The sequence below is a fragment of the Salmo salar genome, chromosome ssa16 (assembly GCF_905237065.1).
Source record: "Salmo salar chromosome ssa16, Ssal_v3.1, whole genome shotgun sequence".
In the NCBI taxonomy this organism is placed as follows: Eukaryota; Metazoa; Chordata; class Actinopteri; order Salmoniformes; family Salmonidae; genus Salmo; species Salmo salar.
In genome coordinates this window covers 14,364,996-14,378,111 of record NC_059457.1, presented here as the reverse complement: position 1 = coordinate 14,378,111, position 13,116 = coordinate 14,364,996, and positions in this window count along the sequence as shown.

Here is a 13,116-nt window from a genome sequence, read left to right as displayed (position 1 = left end):
CAGAGTAATAAGAGTGCATTAGCTGAACTTACGTATATATTGTCAACAAAGTGTTTTGATAACTTTCAAGTGTAACAGTTCCATGTAGAATACATCATACTTCACATAATGCTGCGGAAGCAGTGTTCTTCTAAGATAACAATGTGCAAATGTTATACCTTCCTGTATGGTGTCCTTAGAGGAAGGTATAACACTTCACCCATCAGGGCAGACAGAATAGTTGTGCAGCAACGCTCCACATCCAACCTAACAGGCCTTGAGAGGATCTGCAGAGAAGAATGGGGGGAACTCCCCAAATACAGGTGTGCCAGGTTTGCAGCATCATGCCCAAGAAGGCTCAAGGCTGTAATCGCTGCCAAAGTTGCTTCAACAAAGTACTGAGTGAAGGGTCTGAATACTTACACTACCGTTCAAAAGTTTGTGGTCACTTAGAAATGTCCTTGTTTTTGAAAGAAAAGCAATTTTTTGTCCATTAAAATAACATCAAATTAATCAGAAATACAGTGTAGACATTGTTCATGTTGTAAATGACTATTGTAGCTGGAAATGGCAGATTTTTTATGGAATATTTACAGAGGACCATTATAAGCAACCATCACTCCTGTGTTCCAATGGCACGTTGTGTTAGCTAATCCAAGTTTAGCATTTTAAAAGGCTAATTGATCATTAGATTACTCTTTTGCAATTATGTTAGTACAGCTGAAAACTGTTGTTCTGATTAAAGAAGCAATAAAACTGGCCTTCTTTAGACTAGTTGAGTATCTGGAGCATCAGCATTTGTTGGTTCAATTACTGGCTCAAAATGGCCAGAAACTGAAGATCTCGTACAATGCTGTGTACTACTCCCTTCACAGAACAGTGCAAATTGTCTCTAAACAGAATAGAAAGAGGAGTGGGAGGCCCCGGTGCACAACTGAGCAAGAGGACAAGTACTTTAGAGTGTCTAGTTTGAGAAATAGACACCTCACAAGTCTTCAACTGCCAGCTTCATTAAATAGTACCTGCAAAACACCAGTCTCAATGTCAACAGTTAAGAGGCGACTCCGGAACCCCGCTTACCTTCCCCGGAACTTTTCGATGGAGAGCCGGGCACCTGTCAGACATTTCTCGCTCAGTGTGCCCTCATCATTGAGCTTCAGCCCTCCTCCTTCCCCTCAGACCGCTCTTAGATGGCGTACCTCATCATGCTGATGTCCAGGAGGGCTCTCGCCTGGGCTACGTCAGTATGGGAACAACAGCCGTATGCTTCAGTCCGGAGGAGTTCGTGGTGGAGGTCAAGAAGATTTTTTTCGTTGCCCCATTGTCCGGGAAAGAGTCTGCCCGGAAGCTACTCCAGTTTCGGCAGGAATCTCGCAGTGTTGCAGATTATGCGGTGAATTTCCGCACATTGGGTCGTCGGCCAGCCTGTCCTCCGGGTTCCACCCCCAGTCCAACGGCCATTTGGAGCGAGCCAACCAGGACCTAGAGACTACTCTGCACTGCCTGGTCTCTGCCAACCCCACCAGCTGGAGCCAGCAGCCTGTGTCTGTCGAATACGCCCACAACACCCTTCCCTGCTCTGCCACAGGCCTATCTCCTTTTGAGTGTTCCTTGGGGTATCAGCCCCTGCTCTTCCCTGAGCAGGAAGAAGAGATCAGCATACCTTCTGCCCAGATGTTTGTCCGCCGCTGTCCTTGTACCTCCTCAAGACCACCTCCAGGTATCGACGACAAGCGAATTGCAATCAAACCCCGGGTCCCCGGTATCATCTCGGGCAGGAGGTATGGCTATCCACCTGGGATATGCCCCTCTGAGTGGAATCCCTCCGAGTGGAATCCAATCTACAAAATCATTAGCCCCTCTGCTGTTCGTCTTCTGTTTCCCTGTACCCTTCATATACATCCTACCTTTCATGTGTCCAGAGTTAAGCCCATGTCTCAGTCATTTGTCTCCTGTTTCCAGGCCCCACCTCTCCCCCGTCTCATCGACAGCCAACCGGTATACACGGTGATGCATCTCCTGAAGGTTTGACCTCGGGGCAGGGGGTTCCAGTACCTGGTTGACTGGGAGGGTTATGGCCCGGAGGAGAGGGTCCAGGGTCCCCGCCAGGGACATCCTGGACCCAGGTCTACAGAGGGTAGTTCGTACAGCCCAATACATTACTGGGGCCAAGCTTCCTGCCACCCAGGACCTATATACCAGGTAATGTCAGAGGAAGGCCCAAACAATTGTCAAAGACTCCAGTCACCCAAGTCAGGAACGTCAAGGGGTACAGGAACGTCAAGTCTAGGTCCAAAAGGCTCCTTAACAGCTTCTACCCCCAAGCTATAAGACTGCTGAACAATTAATCAAATGGCACCTGGACTATTTACATTGACTCCCCCAAACATTTCACGGTAAGGTCTACACCTGTTGTATTCTGCGCATGTGACAAATACAGTTTGATTTAATTTGATTTTGATACAGTACAGTACATGACCTCATTTTCAAGCTTCTGTAAGTGTGATCCAAGTGAGAGAATACATGCACTAGTACACCAGTGTACATGTAATATCTGCATGAGTACAATGTAATTACTAGGCGTTACACAGGATTTGGCTAGTTAAAATTAAGTGTATCTTGAGGGGTACTTGTAATTATAGTGTACCGATAGCCAGTGGTGGAAAAAGTACCCAAGTGTCATACTTGAGTAAATGTAAAGATACTTTAATAGAAAATTACTCAAGTAAAAGTGAAAGTCACCCAGTAAAATACTACTTGAGTAAAAGTCTAAAAGTATTTGATTTTAAATATACTTAACTATCAAAAGTTAAAGTATAAATAATTTCAAATTCCTTATACATATTTATAGTGGCTATATCCAGGAGAGCCAAAATTCCAACAGCTGGGCCTAAAATAGTGTATAAGAGATCATACAAAAGATTTTGCTGTGACTCTTATGTGGATGATGTTTAAATATTTGTTGGTCTGATGTGATTAGTGAGGAGCATCCAGACGCTGCACTTTATGAATTTATGAAGTTGCTTCTTCCAGTTATTGATAAACATGCACCTGTTAAGAAACTGACTGTTAAGGCTCCATGCATTGATGAGGAATTGAAAAACTGTATGGTTGAAAGAGATGGGGCAAAAGGAGTGGCTAATAAGTGGCTGCACATCTGACTGGCTGACTTACTACAAATTGAGAAATTATGTGACTAACTCAACACATACCTACATGTCTTGTGACCGTAGCGTACGTGTAGGTATGTACTTACTCAGTTCATACCTACACGTACGCTACGGTCACAAGATGCAGGCCTCGTTACTGTCCCTAGAATTTCTAAGCAAACAGCTGGAGGCAGGGCTTTCTCCTATAGAGCTCCATTTTTATGGAATGGTCTGCCTACCCATGTGTGAGATGCAGACTCGGTCTCAACCTTTAAGTCTTTACTGAAGACTCATCTCTTCAGTGGGTCCTATGATTGAGTGTAGTCTGGCCCAGGAGTGTGAAGGTAAACGGAAAGGCTCTGGAGCAACGAACTGCCCTTGCTGTCTCTGCCTGGCCGGTTCCCCTCTCTCCACTGGGATTCTCTGCCTCTAACCCTATTACAGGGGCTGGGTCACTGGCTTATTGGTGTTCTTCCATGCCGTCCCTAGGAGGGGTGCGTCACTTGAGTGGGTTGAGTCACTGACGTGGTCTTCCTGTCTGGGTTGGCGCCCCCCCTTGGGTTGTGCCGTGGTGGAGATCTTTGTGGGCTATACTCGGCCTTGTCTCAAGATGGTAAGTTGGTGGTTGAAGATATCCCTCTAGTGGTGTGGGGGCTGTGCTTAGGCAAAGTGGGTGGGGTTATATCCTGCCTGTTTGGCGCTGTCCGGGGGTATCGTCAGACGGGGCCACAGTGTCTCCTGACTCCTCCTGTCTCAGCCTCCAGTATTTATGCTGCAGTAGTTTATGTTTCTGGGGGCTAGGGTCAGTCTGTTATATCTGGGGTATTTATCCTGACTTATCCGGTGTCCTGTGTGAATTTAAGTATGCTCTCTCTAATTCTCTCTCTTTTTCTCTCTTTCTTTCTCTCTTTCTTTCTATCTTTCTCTCTCTCGGAGGACCTGAGCCCTAGGACCATGCCTCAGGAATACCTGGCATGAGAACTCCTTGCTGTCCCCAGTCCACCTGGCCGTGCTGCTGCTCCAGTTTCAACTGTTCTGCCTGCAGCTATGGAACCTTGACCTGTTCACCGGACGTGCTACCTGTCCCAGGCATGCTGTTTTCAACTCTCGAGAGACAGCAGGAGCGGTAGAGATACTCTGAATGATCGGCTATGAAAAGCCAACTGACATTTACTCCTGAGGTGCTGACCTGTTGCACCCTCGACAGCCACTGTGATTATTATTATTTGACCCTACTGGTCATCTATGAACATTTGAACATCTTGGCCATGTTCTGTTATAATCTCCCCCCGGCACAACCAGAAGAGAACTGGCCATCCCTCATAGCCTGGTTCCTCTCTAGGTTTCTTCCTAGGTTCTGGCCTTTCTAGGGAGTTTTTCCTAGCCACCGTGCTTCTACACCTGCGTTGCTTGCTGTTTGGGGTTTTAGGCTGGGTTTCTGTACAGCACTTTGTGACATCAGCTGATGTAAGAAGGGCTTCTTAAATAAATGTGATTGAAATTTGATTGAAATAAAAAAGTTCCCAGAAATGTTCCATATGCACAAAAGGTTTTTTCTCTCAAATTTTTGTCCCAAATTTGTTTACATCCCTGTTATTGAGCATTTCTCCTTTGCCAAGATATTTCGTCCACCTGGCAGGTGTGGCATACCAAAAAGTTGATTAAACAGCAAGATCGTTACACAGGTGCACCTTATGCTGGGGACAATAAAAGGCCACTCTTAAATGTGCAGTTTCGTCACACAACACAATACCACAGATGTCTCAAGTTTTGAGGGAGTGTGCAATTGGCATGCTGACTTCAGGAATGTTAGCCAAAGCTTTTTCCAGAGAATTGAATATTATTTTCTCTACCATAAGCCGCCTCCAACGTCATTTTAGATAATTTGACTGTATGTCCAACAAGCCTCACAACCGCAGACCATGTGTAACCACTCCAGCCCAGGACCTCCACATCCGGCTTCTTCACCAGCAGCATCGTCTAAGACCAGCCACCCGGACATCTGATGAAACTGTGGGTTTGCACAAGCAAAGAATTTCTGCACAATCTGCCAGAAACCATCTCAGGGAAGCTCAACTGTGTGCTCGTCGTCCGATTTAAGTGGACAAACACTCACCTTCCATGGCAAGCTGGAGAAGTGTGCTCTTCACAGATTAATCCCGGTTTCAACTGGACCGGGCAGATGGCAGACAGCATATATGGCGTCGTGTGGGCTAGCGGTTTGCTGATGTCAACATTGTGAACAGAGTACCCCATGGTGGTGGTGGGGTTATGGTTTGGGCAGGCATAAGCTACGGACAATGAACACAATTGCATTTTTGTCAATGGCAATTTGAATGCACAGGGATACCGTGACGAGATGCTGAGGCCCATTGTCGTGCCATTCATCCGCCGCCATCACCTCATGTTTCAGCATGATAATGCACAGCCCAATGTCGCAAGTATCTGCATACAGTTCCTTGAAGTAGAAAATGTCCCAGTTCTTCCATAGCCTGCATACTCACCAGACATGCCAACCATTGTGCATGTTTGGAATGCTCTGGTTCGACATGTATGACAGTGTGTTCCAGTTCCCGCCAATATCCAGAAACTTCCCGCAGCCATTGAAGAGGAGTGGGACAACATACCACAGGACACAATCAACAGCCTGATCAACTATACGCGAAGTAGATGTGTTGCATTACGAGGCAAATGGTGGTAAAACCAGACACTGACTGGTTTTATGATCCACGCCCTACCTTTTTATAAGGTATCTGTGACCAACAGAAACAAGTATTCAACAACGCTGTGGTATAATTAAGCAATAAGTCCCGAAGGGGTGTGGTATATGGCAAATATGCTATGATCGTATGCTATCCATTTGTTTGTCTTTTTGTATGTTCTTTGTATGCCATTTTTTTAAATATTTGAGTTAACCAATGATATTAGGCCATATTTGGCCATGATTACAAACACCTGTGTGTCTCTTGACACTATATAAATGACTCATCTCGCAGTGTTTGTGATGATACCCTGATGAAGACAGCTTCGCTGTCGAAACATTGGTTATTACATTTTTGCATCTGAGCTCTTAGAGTGTGCGGCTTTCCTTTATTTTCTAGTATATGGCCAATATACCACAGCTAAGGGCGTTCTCATGCACAACGCAACACGGAGTGCCTGGATACAGCCCTTAGCCGTGGTATATTGGCCAGATACCACAAACCCCTGAGGGGCCTTATTGCTATTATACACTTGTATCCATGATAATTAGAAGAGTGAAAATATATGTTTTGTCATACCACTGGTATACAGTACAGTCTGATATAGCACGGCTGTCAGCCAATCAGCATTCTGGGTTCAAACAGTTTATGAAAATGATACAGGTAACTGACAAAATACTGACAAAATAAAGGAAACACCAACATAAAATGTCTTAATAGGGCGTTGAGCCACCACAAGCCACCAGAACCGCTTCAATGCATCTTGGCATCAATTTTACAAGCGTCTGCAAATCGGTTGGAGGGATGTGACACCATTCTTCCAAAATACATTTCATAATTTGCTGTTTTGTTGATGGTGGCGGAAAAAGCCGTCTCAGGCACTGCTTCAGAATCTCCCATAAGTGTTCAATTCGGTTGGAATCTGGTGACTGAGACACACACACACACACACACACCCTTTAAACTTCCTATGCTCCTTTGTGACCCCTTTTTCAAGGTCACTGAGATCTCTTCTTCTAGCCATGGTAGCATAATGGGATGTTAATTGCTAAATTAATTCAGGAACCTGTGTGGAAGCATCTGCTTTCAATATACTTTTCATCCCTCATTTACTCGTGTTTCCTTTATTTTGGCAGCTACCTATAGTATAGGTAGCTAGCTATATATATATGTATATGTATATGTATATGTATATATATATATATATATATATATGTATATGTATATGTATATATATATATATGTATATGTATATATATATATATATATGTATATGTATATATGTATATGTATATGTATATATATATATGTATATGTATATATATATATATATATATATATATATATATATATATAGTATACCTATAGTATACTTATATATACAGTACAGTACGTCTGACCTACAGCCAACAGGGGCAATGCAGAAAATGAGTGTATTCATTACGAAACCGTTTACCGTTTAAGAACCAAACTGAAGCAAACAGAACAAAACAGGGAGGGTCTACCTAAATTTGTCCAATAGAAATTCTTGTTTGGTTTTTCTGTTTGACACGAACTCATATAGTTGCTAAATGTTTTGCAACAGACTAAATGTTTTGCAAAGATCTGCGTAATGATTACACCCCAGTTCTAAGGTCATGACATTTCATGACATAATTATTCTGGCCAACTTACATGTTGCTGAATATGTTTGCACACATATCTTAAGATTTTTTGACTCTATAAAAGTAAAATGAAATTAAGAAAAAAAAGTATATTTTAACCTGACGGTTAGTTTGGGGCCTTTCTGTGATAACGGTAGCTCACTCTCCACACTTTACGGCTGCTCACTAAAACATTGCTATTACTCCGAAAGATAGTTTCTGTGTCACGCCCTGACCATAGAGAGCCTTTGGTTCTCTATGGTGTGGTAGGTCAGGGCGTGACTAGGGGGTGTTCTAGTATGTCAATTTCTATGTTGGTGCTAATATGGTTCCCAATTAGAGGCAGCTGTTTATCGTTGCCTCTGATTGGGGATCCTATTTAGGTAGCCATTTCCCCACCTGTGTTTTGTGGGATATTGTTTGTGTTTAGTTGCCTGTCATGACTTCACCTTTTGTTGTTTCTTTATTGTTTTGTGTGTTTTACGGAGACTAAAAATATGTGGAACTATACTCACGCTGCGCCTTGGTCCGCTCATTACGACGAACGTGACATTCTGCCTGTATATTTATATGCTAGGTCACTAGCAATAAAACATGTACAGTAGCTAGATTGCAAACGCAGGATATGTCTCTTGCAGTGAAACTAAAGAGCACAAAGATAATATCTCAAATACTGCCATGGGGGTCACGCTGTGTTTACAGTTCATGGGAAAATAGTAATTTTATCTGAGACTAAAACCTATAGTCAATTTAGAAGCCACTTCTTACATGTAGTTGGTGTGCTGTTCGGCCCATTGCATCAATGAAGTAATGTTTTCCATTCAATCACCATAAGGACCAATATTGTATTGTACTATTTTACATACGGTTTTTATTTGGTAACACTCATAGGTTGATTTATGAGTTGTTTACCAAACTCATTCTTGAAATTCTTTCTAGGCATTTTTGTAATATGCTCCAGGCAATGTTATAATGGATTGTTAATATGATCCTATGGGTTCTAAATTCTCCACGTGGCCTTGCCTTGTCATGCAACGTCATGCCCTAAGACAGGGATTGTATCACATTAAGAACAGCCAGTCACTGCGTTGGATGAGGCCATATCCAAAGGCCTAATCCCAGGTTTTGCTGAACAGATATATCATACCGTAACCCTCAGTGTCAGTAACCTTGCCATGGACACAATGAGTCTGGGCTGCCACTGATAAATCTGAACAAATTCTGAAAAATTACCATGAGTATATTGCACATACCATCAGAGGCCTAGTGTAGTTGTAGCCATATCAGAGTAGAGAGGTCTCAAAATTTAAGGCAGGAATGGGCACCTTTTGAAGGCCCTAGGCCTCCTTTTGAAGGCCATAGGATTAATTTCAGCAAAAAAATATATACACTGCTCAAAAAAATAAAGGGAACACTTAAACAACACAATGTAACTCCAAGTCAATCACACTTCTGTGAAATCAAACTGTCCAATTAGGAAGCAACACTGATTGACAATAAATTCACATGCTGTTGTGCAAATGGAATAGACAACAGGTGGAAATTATAGGCAATTAGCAAGACACCCCCAATAAAGGAGTGGTTCTGCAGGTGGGGACCACAGACCACTTCTCAGTTCCTATGCTTCCTGGCTGATGTTTTGGTCACTTTTGAATGCTGGCGGTGCTTTCACTCTAGTGGTAGCATGAGACGGAGTCTACAACCCACACAAGTGGCTCAGGTAGCGCAGCTCATCCAGGATGGCACATCAATGCGAGCTGTGGCAAAAAGGTTTGCTGTGTCTGTCAGCGTAGTGTCTAGAGCATGGAGGCGCAACCAGGAGACAGGCCAGTACATCAGGAGACGTGGAGGAGGCCGTAGGAGGGCAACAACCCAGCAGCAGGACCGCTACCTCCGCCTTTGTGCAAGGAGGAGCAGGAGAAGCACTGCCAGAGCCCTGCAAAATGACCTCCAGCAGGCCACAAATGTGCATGTCTGCTCAAACGGTCAGAAACAGACTCCATGAAGGTGGTATGAGGGCCCGACGTCCACAGGTGGGGGTTGTGCTTACAGCCCAACACCGTGCAGGACGTTTGGCATTTGCCAGAGAACACCAAGTTTGGCAAATTCACCACTGGCGCCCTGTGCTCTTCACAGATGAAAGCAGGTTCACACTGAGCACGTGACAGACGTGACAGAGTCTGGAGACGACGTGGAGAACGTTCTGCGGCCTGCAACATCCTCCAGCATGACCGGTTTGGCGGTGGGTCAGTCATGGTGTGGGGTGGCATTTCTTTGGGGGGCCGCACAGCCCTCCATGTGCTCGCCAGAGGTAGCCTGACTGCCATTAGGTACCGAGATGAGATCCTCAGACCCCTTGTGAGACCATATGCTGGTGCGGTTGGCCCTGGGTTCCTCCTAATGCAAGGCAATGCTAGACCTCATGTGGCTGGAGTGTGTCAGCAGTTCCTGCAAGAGGAAGGCATTGATGCTATGGACTGGCCCGCCCGTTCCCCAGACCTGAATCCAATTGAGCACATCTGGGACATCATGTCTCGCTCCATCCACCAACGCCACGTTGCACAAACAGACTGTCCAGGAGTTGGCGGATGCTTTAGTCCAGGTCTGGGAGGAGATCCCTCAGGAGACCATCCGCCACCTCATCAGGAGCATGCCCAGGCGTTGTGGGGAGGTCATACAGGCACGTGGAGGCCACACACACTACTGAGCCTCATTTTGACTTGTTTTAACGACATTACATCAAAGTTGGATCAGCCTGTAGTATGGTTTTCCACTTTAATTTTGAGTGTGACTCCAAATCCAGACCTCCATGGGTTGATGAATTGGATTTCCATTGATTATTTTTGTGTGATTTTGTTGTCAGCACATTCAACTATGTAAAGAAAAAAGTATTTAATAAGATTATTTCTTTCATTCAGATCTAGGATGTGTTGTTTAAGTGTTCCCTTTATTTTTTTGAGCAGTATATATATATATTAGAAACTCAGTCGGGGTCTCAACTTACTATTGCAAGTTAGAATAGTAGAAGACACAAGGTGCATTTTTGAAATTTGTTTGTGCATCAGCAGCTTTTTCTCTTGTTAAGTCAGTCACTGATAGTAACTCTATTAGTCCATATCAGCTAACATTTTTTAGATTGGTAAACTAGTTTAGCAGCCAGCTATCTAAACTTAGTAATCATGGTCCTAGATAATACTGTATGGCTTAGGTTTGTTACTGTATGTGCTATATATTCATTTTGCACAAACATTATAACAAGTGGTGAAGTACGGTGTGTTAGCTCACAGAACAAGGCTCCGGGCAGCCGAGCGGAAATGGAGGAAAACTCGCCTCCCTGTGGACCTGGCATCCTTTCACTCACTCCTCTCTACATTCTCCTCTTCTGTCTCTGCTGCTAAAGCCACTTTCTACCACTCTAAATTCCAAGCATCTGCCTCTAACCCTAGGAAGCTCTTTGCTACCTTCTCCTCCCTCCTGAATCCTCCTCCCCCTCCCCCCCCCTCCTCCCTCTCTGCGGATGACTTCGTCAACCATTTTGAAAAGAAGGTTGACGATATCCGATCCTCGTTTGCTAAGTCAAACGACACCGCTGGTCCTGCTCACACTGCCCTACCCTGTGCTTTGACCTCTTTCTCCCCTCTCTCTCCAGATGAAATCTCGCGTCTTGTGACGGCCGGCCGCCCAACAACCTGCCCACTTGACCCTATCCCCTCCTCTCTTCTCCACACCATTTCCGGAGACCTTCTCCCCTTCCTCACCTCGCTCATCAACTCATCCTTGACCGCTGGCTACGTCCCTTCCGTCTTCAAGAGAGCGAGAGTTGCACCCCTTCTGAAAAAAACCTACACTCGATCCCTCCGATGTCAACAACTACAGACCAGTATCCCTTCTTTTTTTCTCTCCAAAACTCTTGAACGTGCCGTCCTTGGCCAGCTCTCCTGCTATCTCTCTCAGAATGACCTTCTTGATCCTAATCAGTCAGGTTTCAAGACTGGGCATTCAACTGAGACTGCTCTTCTCTGTGTCACGGAGGCTCTCCGCACTGCTAAAGCTAACTCTCTCTCCTCTGCTCTCATCCTTCTAGACCTATCTGCTGCCTTTGATACTGTGAACCATCAGATCCTCCTCTCCACCCTCTCCGAGTTGGGCATCTCCGGCGCGGCCCACGCTTGGATTGCGTCCTACCTGACAGGTCGCTCCTACCAGGTGGCGTGGCGAGAATCTGTCTCCGCACCATGCGCTCTCACCACTGGTGTCCCCCAGGGCTCTGTTCTAGGCCCTCTCCTATTCTCGCTATACACCAAGTCACTTGGCTCTGTCATATCCTCACATGGTCTCTCCTATCATTGCTATGCAGACGACACACAATTAATCTTCTCCTTTCCCCCTTCTGATAACCAGGCGGCGAATCGCATCTCTGCATGTCTGTCAGACATATCAGTGTGGATGACGGATCACCAGCTCAAGCTGAACCTCGACAAGACGGAGCTGCTCTTCCTCCCGGGGAAGGACTGCCCGTTCCATGATCTCGCCATCACGGTTGACAACTCCCTTGTGTCCTCCTCCCAGAGTGCTAAGAACCTTGGCGTGATCCTGGACAACACCCTGTCGTTCTCCACTAACATCAAGGCGGTGACCCGATCCTGTAGGTTCATGCTCTACAACATTCGCAGAGTACGACCCTGCCTCACACAGGAAGCGGCGCAGGTCCTAATCCAGGCACTTGTCATCTCCCGTCTGGATTACTGCAACTCGCTGTTGGCTGGGCTCCCTGCCTGTGCCATTAAACCCCTACAACTCATCCAGAACGCCGCAGCCCGTCTGGTGTTCAACCTTCCCAAGTTCTCTCACGTCACCCCGCTCCTCCGCTCTCTCCACTGGCTTCCAGTTGAAGCTCGCATCCGCTACAAGACCATGGTGATTGCCTACGGAGCTGTGAAGGGAACGGCACCTCCATACCTTCAGGCTCTGATCAGGCCCTACACCCAAACAAGGGCACTGCGTTCATCCACCACTGGCCTGCTGGCCCCCTATCTCTGAGGAAGCACAGTTCCCGCTCAGCCCAGTCAAAACTGTTCGCTGCTCTGGCACCCCAATGGTGGAACAAGCTCCCTCACGACGCCAGGACAGCGGAGTCAATCACCACCTTCCGGAGACACCTGAAACCCCACCTCTTTAAGGAATACCTAGGATAGGATAAAGTAATCCTTCTAACCCCCCCCTTAAAAGATTTAGATGCACTATTGTAAAGTGGTTGTTCCACTGGATATCATAAGGTGAATGCACCATTTTGTAAGTCGCTCTGGATAAGAGCGTCTGCTAAATGACTTAAATGTAATGTAATGTAATGTTAATAAAGCTTTATTTTGGTACTGTGTTGACTGTCTGGATTGTGGGTGGCATTTTGGAATACATGTTTGTTTTCTGAAAGACATTTCACTGACTTTGTGCTCTGTATACCCCCTCATGCGCCTCTGTCATTGCACTCTACCTTTCACATCGCACAAAGTAGCCTACACATATTGTTCTTTGACTCGATTTGAACATAAATTCAGTAGATTATGACAAATGTCTTTCATATCTCTTTAATAACACAAGTGAGGCACATGAACTCCCAGCCTTACTCTTTGGTGTCTCATAAAT